Here is a 14,044-nt window from a genome sequence, read left to right as displayed (position 1 = left end):
AGTAACGCCCCGAATAGACCAGTGCGACGGGACATTAGCATCCCTTCCCTGACGGATACGGCTCCACAATCCGTCATCGCGGAGATGCAGGCGATTAAGGAACAGATGGATGTAATGATGAACGCTCTCAAGGGGCGAGTGTCAAGTGATCTTGACGACCTTGTCAACTGGACTGACTCGCCATTCACGACAACCGTCAACTCCTTCCCCCTGCCAAATAAGTTCCGCATGCCAAATATGGATAGTTATGACGGAGTCAAGGACCCTCTAGATCACTTAGAGACCTTCAAGACCCTGATGCACCTTCAGGGAGTGGCAGACGCGATTATGTGCAGGGCCTTTCCTACAACCCTAAAGGGCGCAGCAAGGATTTGGTTCAGCCGGCTAGCACCCAACTCCATCAGCACCTTCAAGGAACTAAGTGCTCAATTTACTACGCACTTCATCGGAGGACATCGGTATAGAAAATCCACGGCTTGTTTAATGAATATCAAGCAGCGAGAGGAGGAGACGTTGCGGGCCTACATATCACGCTTCAATAAGGAAGCACTCTCGATCGACGAAGCCGACGACAAGATATTGGTAGCAGCATTCACGAATGGGCTGAAGGGGGGTAAGTTTTTGTTCTCCCTATACAAAAACGACCCCAAGACCATGTCGGAGGTGCTTTACAGGGCCACCAAATATATGAATGCTGAAGACGCGCTATTAGCCCGAGAAGATAGACCCAAGAAAAGAGACAGACAAGAGGATCCCCGACAGGACCAGGGGCGGAAGAAAGGAAGGATGGGAGACCGAAGGGAGGACAGACGTCCAAAACCCACGGGCGGAAGGTTCACAAGTTTCACCCCGTTAACCGCGCCGATAGACCAAGTCCTAATGCAGATTAAGGACGAAGGGTCCCTGACGTTCCCAAGAAAGCTGAAGAGTGATCCCAGCAAAAGGTCCAGAGACAAATATTGCCGCTTCCATCGTGACCACGGCCACGACACGGCCGATTGCTACGACTTGAAGCAACAAATCGAAGCCCTTATCCGACAAGGGAAGCTGCAGAAGTTCGTCAACAAGGGGAGAACGGATCAACCCCCACAAGAACAACACCCCCGCCGAGAAGACGAGCGACCAAGACCCCCATTAGGGGACATAAGAATGATAATCGGAGGAACTGCTGCGGCCGGATCGTCAAAAAAGGCTCGCAAAACATACCTTCGGATGGTACAGAATGTCCAGTTGGCGGGCACAGTGCCAAAGATAGCAAAAAGAGAAAGCCCTGTTGTTGGGTTCTCGGAAGAGGATGCACGGCGCCTACACCATCCACACGACGATGCCCTCGTCGTCAGCATGCGGACAGGAGACTACAACGTGCACCGAGTGTTGATCGACAACGGCAGCTCGGCCGATATCTTGTACTATCCGGCATTCCAGCAAATGAGGATTGATAGGGAGCAGCTAATACCGACAAACGCCCCGCTCGTTGGTTTCGGAGGGAGTAGGGTATTCCCTTTGGGCTCGGTAACGTTACCGGTGACAGTAGGAGATTACCCCCAACAAATCACCAGGAACGTGACATTCTTGGTGGTCGATTGCTCGTCCGCCTACAATGCTATTCTTGGACGACCTACGCTCAACTCGTGGAAGGCGGTAACATCAACTTACCACCTAATGATCAAGTTCCCAACGGAGTATGGGGTAGGAGAGCTACGCGGAAGTCAAGTTGCCGCACGAGAATGCTACGTAGCTATGATGGAGATGCAAGACCAAATCCAGGCCTTGAACATAGAAGAGCACCGAACGATGGCAGAACCCACAGAGAAGCTGGAGGAGATAACTCTTGACAGTTCCAATCCGGACAGAACAACCAAGATCGGAACGCTTGCCAAACCCGCAATCCGTCAAGAGCTCGTAGCTTTCTTGAGGAGCAATAAGGATGTGTTCGCCTGGAGCCATGACGATATGCCGGGAATCGATCCCTCGGTCATGGTACACAAATTGAATGTATTGCCCTCATTTCCACCCGTCCGACAAAAGAAGAGAGTGTTCGCATCGGAACGAGACCAAGCAATAGCGGAAGAGGTCCGCAAACTCCAAGAGGCAAGCTTCATCAAGGAAGTCTACTATCCCGATTGGCTGGCGAATGTGGTAATGGTGAAGAAAGCGAGCGGCAAGTGGCGGATGTGCGTGGATTTCACCGATCTTAACAAAGCGTGCCCTAAAGATAGCTATCCCCTTCCAAGAGTCGACGTCCTAGTAGACTCGACGGCTCAACACCAATTACTAAGCTTCATGGACGCTTTCTCGGGTTACCTGAAGAATGCGGGGGCAACATACCAAAGGCTAATGAACAAGATGTTCGCGCAGCAAATCGGGAGGAATGTCCAAGTCTATGTCGACGACATGCTGGTGAAGAGCCGGAAGGAGGAAGACCACCTGGAAGATCTTAAGGAAACATTCGGTACGCTTCGATCCTACAACATGAAACTCAATCCGGGAAAGTGCGCATTCGGCGTAACGGCAGGCAAATTCCTAGGGTTCATGGTATCCCAGAGGGGGATTGAGGCTAACTCGGACAAAATCCGAGCCATAGTAGAGATGGCCCCCTCGCGAAATGTGAAGGAGATACAAAGCCTTAACGGCAAGATAGCGGCATTAAATAGATTCGTGTCGAGAGCCACGGACAAGTGCTTGCCCTTCTTTCGCACATTAAAGAAATCCTTCGAGTGGACGGACGAGTGTCAGCGAGCGTTCGAGGAATTAAAGGCATACCTATCTTCACCACCCCTATTGAGTCCCTCGCAACCTGGTGAAGAACTTTTCCTCTACTTGGCTGTCTCCTCTGTCGCCGTCAGCGCGGCCTTAATTAGAGAAGAGGATAATGCACAGAAGCCTGTATACTACGCCAGCCGGGCGCTCCGCGGTGCCGAAGAAAGATACCAACCTATGGAGAAACTCGCTTTTGCATTGGTCACGGCGGCTCGCAAGCTCAAACCCTACTTTCAAGCCCATACCGTGAACGTAATGACCGACAAGCCCTTGCGAAGGGCACTGAGTAATCCTGAAGCCGCAGGTCGACTGACGCTGTGGGCAATAGAATTGAGTGAGTTTGATATCAAGTACCGTCCATGTGTGGCCATTAAAGGACAAGCTGTAGCCGACTTCATAGCAGAGTTTACGCGTGACGAGGACAAGGGGGCAGAAGAACCCCCCCAGTGGAGCATCTACACCGACGGATCATCCAATCGGCGAATTGGAGGGGCCGGCATAGTATTGCTGTCACCTGAAGGAGACAAGATCGAATGTATGGTCCGTCTCGACTTCCCCATTACCAACAATGAAGCAGAATACGAAGCGGTGGCGGCAGGACTCGACCTAGCCAAAGCCGCCGGAGCTGAAAGTGTGGTCGTTTATTGCGACTCTCAAGTCGTGACCAATCAAGTAAACGGAGATTATGAATGCAAGGGGGAAAGGTTGAAGAGATATCTTGATCAAGTAAGGGCGAGAGTCAACGGGCTAAAAGCGATGGTCGTCCAAATCCCCAGGGGAGAAAATGAGCTCGCCGATCGGCTAGCCAAAGCCGCTTCAGCAGAACATATGATGACACCGGGTAATGTACTTTCCTTTGTTCAACTCTTTCCACTAATAGACCCCGACAACATGCAGGAGATACGCTCCGAAAGAAACTGGACTACACAGATAACTTCATACTTGAAGGACGGGTTACTGCCACAAGAGAAGGAGGCAGCGAGAAAGCTAAAAGTCCAAGCGGCAAGGTTCGTCTTGATAAAAGACATTCTTTACAAGAGAGGTTTCTCCCGCCCTTATCTAAGATGCCTCGGGGTTGAAGAGGCAGACTACGTAATGAGGGAAGTACACGAAGGGATATGCGGGAACCATTCTGGATCGCGGTCGTTGGTGCACAAACTGGTACGGGCTGGGTATTACTGGCCAACCATGCAGAAGGATGCCGAGTCTTACGTTAAAAGCTGCGACAAATGCCAGAGGTTCAGCAATTTTATCGGACAGCCAGCTGAGGAGCTGACCCCTATAACGGCTCCATGGCCGTTCGCTCAGTGGGGACTAGATATCATGGGACCTTTCCCAACGGCGGTAAGGCAGCTAAAGTTCTTGGTAGTGGGTATTGACTACTTCACAAAATGGGTAGAAGCGGAGGCCTTGGCCACCATTACAGAAAAGAACATTAGAAGTTTTGTTTGGCGGTGCATCGTATGCAGGTTTGGTATTCCTAGAGTCCTTGTCTCAGATAACGGGAGGCAGTTCGACAACGGCCACTTCCGAGATTTCTGCACACAGTTAGGAATAAAAAACCACTACTCATCATCCGCCCATCCTCAGGCTAATGGCCAGGTTGAAGTCACGAACCGATCCCTGCTAAAGATTATCAAGACTCGACTCGAGGGGGCAAAGAGCATATGGCCCGAAGAATTGCCGAGCATACTGTGGGCATACAGGACAACGGCGAGGACTCCAACAGGAAAGACGCCATTCCGACTGACATACGGGAGTGAGGCAGTCATCCTAGCAGAAGTTGGGCTCACAAGTTACAGGGTTCACAACCATGACGAAAGCAGGAACGACGAATCTATGAGGCTACAGCTGGACCTGATAGATGAGGTAAGGTCGGCGGCGGAGCAGAGGATCGCTAGATACCAGGATCGCATGGCCAGACATTACAACTCCCGGGTCCGACACAGAAACTTCCAAGTAGGAGACCTTGTACTCAGGAGGGTCATAGGTGCAACTAGAGACCCTACACAGGGAAAACTCGGCCCCAACTGGGAAGGACCTTATAGAGTCACGGCATGGAAAAGGAAAGGAACATACCACCTGGAGACAACAGATGGAGAGAAGCTACCGCATCCATGGAATGCCGAGCATTTGAGAAAATACTACCAGTGATAGTAACACGACGAACGACAACCAATTTTCTTTTTGGCTTTTTAAGCTTTTTATAAGTTTTTCTTTTAACTGTGTTTCTTTTGCTACAATCTTGTCGTGCATTTTTTAAGCCCAAGGGGGCAGGCACTTTTCCTTTACGCATCTCTATAATTAGATACAATTATGATCTTCTACTTAGATGTCATTACAATTGTCCACAAAGTTAACGAAAGCTAGTTAAAAGTCCACGAGACGGACGAATACAAAATGAAGTCCACAAGATGGACGGGGCATCCTAAAGGGATGATAACATCCTACAGGGATGACAACTTAAAATCCACAAGATGGACGGACACAAAATAAAGTCCACAAAATGGACGGACCATCTTACAGGGATGATATCATCCTACAGGGATGATTACTTGAAATCCACAAGATGGACGTCCGACGGATCGTCCCAGAAGGATAACTACATAGTCCACAAGATGGACGGATCGCCATAACAGTAAAAGAACGTGTCCGCAAAGTGGACGGATGACGACCATATAAGAACTGTCCACAAAGTGGATGGATCACCGAAAAGGTGAAAATATTTTGCAAAGTCCGTAAACCGGACGGTGTAACCGCCACAAAATGGACGGACGACGACCATATAAGAACTGTCCACAAAGTGGACGGATCACCAAAAAGTTGAAAATATTTTATAAGTCCATAAATTGGACGGTATAGCCGCCACAAAGTGGACGGATCACCCAAAACGGTGAATAATTTTACAAGTCCATAAAGTGGACGGATCACCCAAAACGGTGAATAATTTTACAAGTCCATAAAGTGGACGGTATAGCCGCCACAATGTGGACGGATCACCCAAAACGGTGAGTAATTTTACAAGTCCATAAAGTGGACGGTGTAACCGCCACAAAGTGGACGGATCACCCAAAACGATGAATAATTTTATATAAGTCCATAAATTGGACGGTATAACCACCACAAGGTGAACGGATCATCGACTCGATAAAAAGCTACCCACAAAAGTGGACGGACCATAAAAACGGCTGAAACAATTATGCTCCCAAAACGGACGGTTCTAAAACGCCCACGAAGTGGACGAACAACAAGACGATAAAGGTCAGCCACCACAAAGTGGACGGATAGTATATCCTATCCGTAATAGACGGGTCCGATTAGAGGTGAGAAAAGCTTTTTAAAGTGGACGGATCAACAGACCAGTTTGTCCAAATTAACACTTAACATACAAGAAGACGGAGAGAAAAATCCTTAACGGATACAAATACTTAACCAGCAACAAAAATATGCGTAAACATATAATGAAAGAAAAATATTGTTCGGTACAAAGGCTAACTTAAAACAAATCGTCTTCAAAGTACTAAGAACATATAAAAAAGGGGACGGATCCTCCTCAACATTTACAAGAGATTAATCTACTTTCTTGGGGTCGGCAACAGGAACCTCCTTCGGCACAGCGGACTCTCCATCACCCTGAGCTGTTTCGTCTCCGAAGAGGTCCTCCGTATTTTCTGAAGCGACGAGCAGAGCAGATGTCTGATCTTGATCACTGACGGTTATCATGGACACGTCCAGATCTGGGTAGGCCTTTTTTATCTGACGGAGTGCATCGTCAAAGCCTTGAAGGAACGATCCCCCCAGCTCCTTCAACAAAGCCTCAGAGTCGCGATACTCATTGACGGCGTCCTCCCTGGCCTGACGGAGTTTCTTCTTCAAATCCTTTACCTCATCTTCTTTACCCTTCAAGGCCTTCCCAGCTTCCTCCGTCCTTTGTTCAAACTCTTTCCTGGTCTTCTCAGACAGTTCGAACTTCTGCTCCATTGTGGACTTCCACTTATGTAGTTGGCTAAGCTCCTCCTCCGTCTGCCCAGCTTTTGACCGTACACGTTCCAGAGCCACTTCACGATTGAGGCAGCGGTCCATCAAGCCCTTCATCATAACCAAGGACTGAAATAAACAAAATTAAAAAGGTGTTAAATAGAAAACTAAGAAGAGTGGACGAACATACAATGACGGATAAAAAAGGTTACCTGTGCAACGGCGAATAACCCCGTCTCCCCCATTGCCTCCGTCGAATGATTCACCAGATCCTCGTAATCCTCTGCGGAAATTATCGACGAAAGCTTCTCCAAAGCAAACTTCGAGTCGTCACGGAGAAGGGGAGGGGGCTTCTCCTCGCTGACGGGTGGGGCTTGCATTAAGCCCTTACCGGATCCATGTTTGGCTGGGGTGACGGTCTTAGCACCCTCAGCCATCAAGCCCACAACGGGTTCCAATGAAACCTTCGGCTGCTTGTATGGACGGTCAGACTTTGGCGGCTGCTTCCTCTTAGCCGACGACCCCGGCACCTTGGGAACCACAATCTCACCCGTCTTCTTTTGCTCGACGGCTAGAGATTTTATCATTGCCCTTCTCTTTGCGTCGTCCATTTCTGCAATACAGGACGGATGAAAATGTTTTCTCAAATTGAAGGCGAATTTCAAGAGTAAAAATTGACGGACTCACGTTTGTGTATTCTTTCGTCGTATCTAATAGCCTCTTGGGTGGGCTCAGGATCGTCACAGTACCAATGAATGGTCTTCGGATTCACCAATTTAGCCCAGGTCCTTTCCTCCGGCTTAGTTTTTCTGCAAACCTTTTCAAGGAAACTAAATTCCTCGAGGCTAACTTGCGGGCGCCGTCTACCTGCAGAGAAAGACGATTAAGATGTACACATAAAAATGGACGGATATGAAAAGTATTGCAAAATTAAGACGGGTGCATACACGATTGATTTATCACTGCCCAGGTTGTGTCAACGGGCAGGTACTCCGTCTCCCCTGGACGGTTCATCCATCTGTCACCCTCCAGGAAAAAGTAACGACTCTTCCAGTCTCTATTTGAGTCTGGGGTCTCAAAGATCACCTTCAACAAGGAGCTCCGACTAGCAAAACTATACATCCCCCTTGACCCAGAAATCTCGTCTGGACGGTAACAGTGAAGAAATTCACGGACCGTCAGTCTCCTTTCTCCATTCGACATTGCACCATAAAGAATCTCCATGGCTATGAAGACCCTCCAGGCGTTAGGAGATATCTGTGTGACGGACAACCCTAGATAGTGCAAAAGTTCCCTATGAAGTGTAGAGAGCGGGAACCGAAGTCCTGCCTTCAACGCCTGCTCGTACACTCCGACACCTCTTCATAGTAACACTTCTCCAACACATAAGGTAAACGGATGGAAATGTAGTTCGGGATTTGGAAGTTGGTTCTAAAAGTGCTGAAATGTCTCTCCCTGATGACGGATGTGAACCTATGCACTGTCCACTCTGGCATCATGATGAACTGCCTTAGTCCATCAGCACCTACAACGGACTCCAGTGCTTGATTCCCATCGTCATCAGAACCCTCTATTTCAACTATCTCCACATCCTCATTTGTTGAGGACGAAGAGGAGGCAGACGGACTCCTATCTTCGCCGGGGCTCTCTTGGTCTTTATGACCGGACGGGTATACATCTTTGTATTCCGTCCCGTCACGAACCACCGACTAGTTACTTGACGCACTAGACATTTCCTACAATTGACGATGAAACCTAAGATTGACGGGTTTGAAAGCATTAACGGGTATAGTAAGCCTAACAACAATGCAAGGACGGAAATGTAACTTGATTATGGTATTAAAGTAAATACTTACCACACTTGGCGGAAGATGGGTGACGGTTGTTGTAATCGGTAGATACTCGTCCTCGACGGAGTGCTCTGACAAGGTTGACGGCTTCGCTCTGACAGACGATTTCTGGTTGGAAATTGTGAAAATGGGAGAGTGAGGCGCCTTATATATATATATAGGAGATGCACGGAAGACGAAGCAACGCTTCGATCCTATACAACGGCCATTCAGAGATTGACACGTGGCATGCTCAATAAATGTTGACAACCTGTTAGTACGCATCAACAGATTGTACCCTTCATGTAACCGTCAACTTGATGAATCTTCTTCTGACGGGTTGATCCATCTGGAACCGTCATCCTATCTTGCATGAATCCGTCAATCAGTTTAAACCTTCTTTTTGTCTCACGGATCCCATTCCGTCATACCCCTACGTTAGGATCGTCACCCCATTGATCCTTTGACCTAAAAGCGGACGGACCACTGGGGTGAAGGGGGCAACTGAAGATGATAAAATATAGAGCCTGATGGGCCTACCTTAATGGGCCTGACGGATTGGAACTGTTGGGCCTGTGTAAAGATGGTCCCACGCGCTTTGAAGGCCCATCGCTGACAGACATAGTAAGGGCCCATGATCCGAAATCTCTATCGCCTAGAAAAGCCCTAAGATCCAAAAAGGGAAAGCCTTGCTCACCATGCTTTGGAGAATTTGTATTAGAGTCCCACATTGGAAATATCTGGAGGTCAAGAAGAAAAGCCAACTCTCTACCACTATAAAAGGACTAACACTTTCGCAAATCAAGGTACGATTAAGTGACCCTCTCTAGTGCTCTAAAAGTGAAGAGACGAATTCTGACTTGACCTTCGGAGAGTGTTTGGCCGGCATCACACCGGTGCTCTCTAAAGGTTTTCTTTCGATCGTTCTTGTTGTGCAGGTTCGCTTTGAGTCGCGAGTACGGTGTGACCTATTGGTGACAATTTTCAACGTCATCATTAACAATTCTTTAATGATTTAATAGCCTAGATTCTGCCAACATTCCACTAACAATAATTTTAATTGTTTTGTTTGCAACATTATTTTATTATTTTAAGAATATTGTTAGTAGAATGTTGATATGGTAGAATCTAGACTATTAAATCATTAAAGAATGGTTAGGATTTAAAGAAATCTATTGTAGGGAATTTAACCAAAAATTCCTAACCTGTGAGAAACAAAACAAATAGAGAAAACACACGCCAAAGAAAACAATCACACGCACAAGACAATATTTACGTGGTTCGGCAATTTGCCTACGTCCACGAAGTTGCAGGGATTTCACTATTATCAGGGAAAATACAATAGTGCACAAGAACACTCTCAAGAAACCCAAATCCCAATTACACCCTAGCACTCTCTCACAGAAAAAATAAGAATAGAAGCTGGCTGCCTCTCTTTTCTCTATTTTCTCTCATGTGGCTGCTCACTAAGTTAATTGAAATTTCTCTTAAATCAATTCTCTTCATCTAGCCGCATATAATAAAGCACATATATATATATATATATGTTACTTTATAAAGTCGGCTACTGGAATTCCTAATACAACTTGTATTAGGTCAATTTCTATGACCGGATTGGGCTTGGTTGGGCCTTATGGGCTTGTGGCAAAATTCAAGCCACACTAACAAATCTCCACCTTGGCTTGAATTGATCAAGCTGCACTAGCAAACTCCTCCATTAGCTCCACCTTAGCCCTTAAGGGCTCACAAGCTACAAACATCAACCACAATCCTCCATAACACAATCTCTCATCCCTGCAACTCATCCTCCTGTCCTCAAGTTAGAAGACCAATTGAAGCTGCGCACAGCTTCAACTTCTCAATAGTGACACCCTTAGTCAACATGTCTACCGGGTTCTTAGATCCACAAATCTTCTCAAGTATTACCAGTTTATCTTCAATAAGGTAACGAATAAAGTGGTATTTTGTTTGTATATGCTTCGACTTTGAATGAAAAGCTGAATTTTTGGCAAGAAAGATTGCACTCTGACTGTCATTGTGTAGAATGCCCATCTTCTGCTTCTTACCCAATTCATCTAAGAAACCATGTAGCCAAATCATCTCCTTTCCAGTTTCAGTTGCTGCAACATACTCAGCTTCTGTAGTAGACAAAGTAATAATCTTCTGTAGATTTGAAGCCCATGATATAGCTGTACCACCCAGAGTGAAAACAAACCCTGTAGTACTCTTTCTACTATCAATATCACCAGCAAAATCAGCATCTACATAACCCTGCAGTTTCAAACTTGCACCTGTGTAGTAAAGACATGTATCTGATGAACCCTTCAGATATCTCAGAATCCACTTGACTGCCTCCCAATGCTGCTTTCCAGGCCTACTCATGAATTTGCTTACAACTCCCACTGCATGTGCAATGTCTGGCCTTGTACACACCATAGCATACATTAAGCTGCCAATAGCTGAGGCATAGGGCACCTTGCTCATGTGGTCCCTTTCTTCTTCTGTCTTCGGTGACTGTTCTTTGCTTAGTTTGAAATGACTACCCAAGGGTGTGCTCACTGGTTTAACTTCATTCATGTTGAACCTACTGAGAACTTTCTTCACATACTCTGACTGTGAAAACTTCAATGTACCATTAGCCTTGTCTCTAATGATCCTCATACCAAGGATTTGCTTTGCAGCTCCCAAATCCTTCATTGCAAACTGTTTGGATAATTGCTTCTTCAGATTATTAATCTCCTCAATGCTAGATCCTGCAATAAGCATATCATCCACATACAACAGTAACATAATGTAAGAATTGTCAAAAGACTTAACATAGCAACAGTGATCAGCTTCACATCTCTTGAACCCAATTCTATGCATAAAACTGTCAAATTTCTTGTACCACTATCTAGGAGCTTGTTTTAGGCCATACAAGTTCTTTTTCAGTTTGCAGACTGGATTCTCTTGTCCTTGAGCAATGAACCCTTCTGGTTGAATCATGTAAAGGTCTTCCTCCAAGTCACCATGAAGGAATGCTGTCTTCACATCTAACTGCTCAAGATGTAAGTTTTCTACAGCCACCATTCCCAGTACCAGTCTGATTGTTGACATCTTCACAACTGGAGAAAATATCTTTGTGTAGTCAATGCCTTCCTTCTGCTGGAACCCTTTAACAACTAATCTGGCCTTGTAACGTTTGCTACCATCATGCTCATTCTTTATTCTGTATACCCACTTGTTGTGCAAAGCCTTCTTTCCTATTGGCAATTCAGTCAGTTCCCATGTCTGATTCCCCAACAAGGAATCCATCTCATCCTTCATGGCTAACTCCTACTTGCTTGAATTCTCATCTTGCAAGACTTCATCATAACACTCTGGCTCACCACCATCAGTCAACAGGAGATAATTTATAGTGGGTGAATAATGCTGTGGAGGTCTAATGTTCCTGCAAGATCTGCGGACTTCAACTACAGGTGTACTCAGATCTACTTGTGAATTTACATTCTCCTTATCTTCTTCACCCCTTTTCTGGACAGTACCTTCAGTCAATTCATCTAAATTGCCAAACTCAGATTTCTTCTGATCTATCTCTGTAACATCTGACACTACAGTTGACCTGTCCTTATACATAACCTGTTCATTAAATATCACATTTCTACTTCTGATGATTTTCCTGTTTTGTTCATCCTAAAACCTATAGCCAAATTTCTCATCACCATAGCCAATGAAAAAACATATTTTAGACTTTGCATCAAGTTTACTACGAGCATCAGAATCAATATGAACATAAGAAACACAACCAAAAACTTTTAAGTGTGAAAACTTTACCTCTTTACCGCTCCAAACCCCCTCAGGAAGTCTGAACTCCATGGGAATTGAAGGTCCTCGGTTTATCAGCTAAGCTACAGTGCTAACAGCATCAGCCCAAAAAGTTTTTGATAGTCCAACATGCAACCTCATACTCTTAGCACGCTCATTGAGAGTTTTGTTCATGCGCTCAGCCACACCATTCTGCTGTGGTGTCCTAGGAATGGTCTTTTCCATCCTAATTCCCTGTGCAGCACGATACTCACTGAACCCTCCATCTATATACTCTCCTCCATTATCTGACCTTAAACATTTTACTTTCAAACCTGTTTCTATCTCAACCATGGCCTTCCACTTCTTAAAGGTTTCAAATACATCAGATTTATTTTTCAGAAAATAAACCCATACCTTTCTGCTTGAGTCATCAATGAAAGTGATGTAGTACCTTGAACCTCCAAAGGATGCAACCGGAGAAGGCCCCCACAAATCAGTGTGTACTAACTCCAATTTTTTAGCCTTCGGTGTCTTGCCAGTTTTCAAGAAGCTCACTTTTTTCTGCTTTCCTAAGATGCAACTTTCACACATTTCAAAATCAATAGACTTCAATTCTGGTAGTTTTCCTTTTGACAGCAGCATCTTCATTCCTTTCTCACTCATGTGACCAAGTCTACGGTGCCATAGGCTTGTATCAGTACTTGCATCAGCAAATGCAATTGTGTCTCTTGGACTTGAGGTCATGTACAAAGTACCAGTTTTCTTTCCACGAGCCAATACCCTAACTCCCTTTGTAACCTTCCAAGTACCACCAACAAATAGTATTGCATGCCCTTCATCATCAAGTTGTCCAACAGAAATCAGATTCCTCCTTAGGTCAGGAATATGTCAAACCTTCTCCAGTAACCAAACAGATACATTGGGCAATAATATCCAGACGTCTCCCATACCTACAGCATCCAAGGCTGAACCATCAGCCAAATACACCTTACCAAAATCACCTGCAACATAATTCTATATGATTTCTCGGTGTGGAGTGGTATGAAACGAAGCTCCTGAATCCAAAACCCAATCATTAAGTGGACTGTTTACTGCAAGAAGTAATGCATCCTGTACCTCTTCTGTTACAGCATTAGCAGAATCATCTCCATTTTTCTTCTTAGAACTTTTGCATTGATTCCTAAAGTGACCTGTTTTCCCACAGTTCCAGCATTGTATTTGTTGGCCTGATCTAGATTTACTTCTGTTTCGATTAGAATTTTTGGATTTTGATCTGCCCCGGTTTGAATTTCTGTCATTACCTCTGCCTCTTGTCTCAAGGTTTAGGGCAGAACCAGATCCTGAGGTTTCGCCTGCATCTCTTCGGCGAATCTCCTCAGCCAGAATTAAATCTCGTATATCATTGTACTTGAGCTTTTCTTTTCCTGTAGAATTGCTTACTGCCATCCTCATTGCCTCCCAACTGTTTGGCAAAGAAGCCAAGACGATCAGAGCACGAATCTCATCATCAAAATTAATTTTTACAGACGACAATTGATTTGTGATAGTATTAAATTCATTTAGATGTGCTACTGATGCATTCTCTGCCATTTTCAGATTGAACAGTTTCTTCATCAAGTGCACCTTATTGTTTGCTGACGGCTTTTCATACATACCAGACAAAGCTTTCATCAGATCTGCTATGGTCTTCT

This window comes from Quercus lobata, chromosome 12 (genome assembly GCF_001633185.2).
Source record: "Quercus lobata isolate SW786 chromosome 12, ValleyOak3.0 Primary Assembly, whole genome shotgun sequence".
NCBI lineage: Eukaryota > Viridiplantae > Streptophyta > Magnoliopsida > Fagales > Fagaceae > Quercus > Quercus lobata.
Note: the sequence above shows the minus strand (reverse complement) of the source record.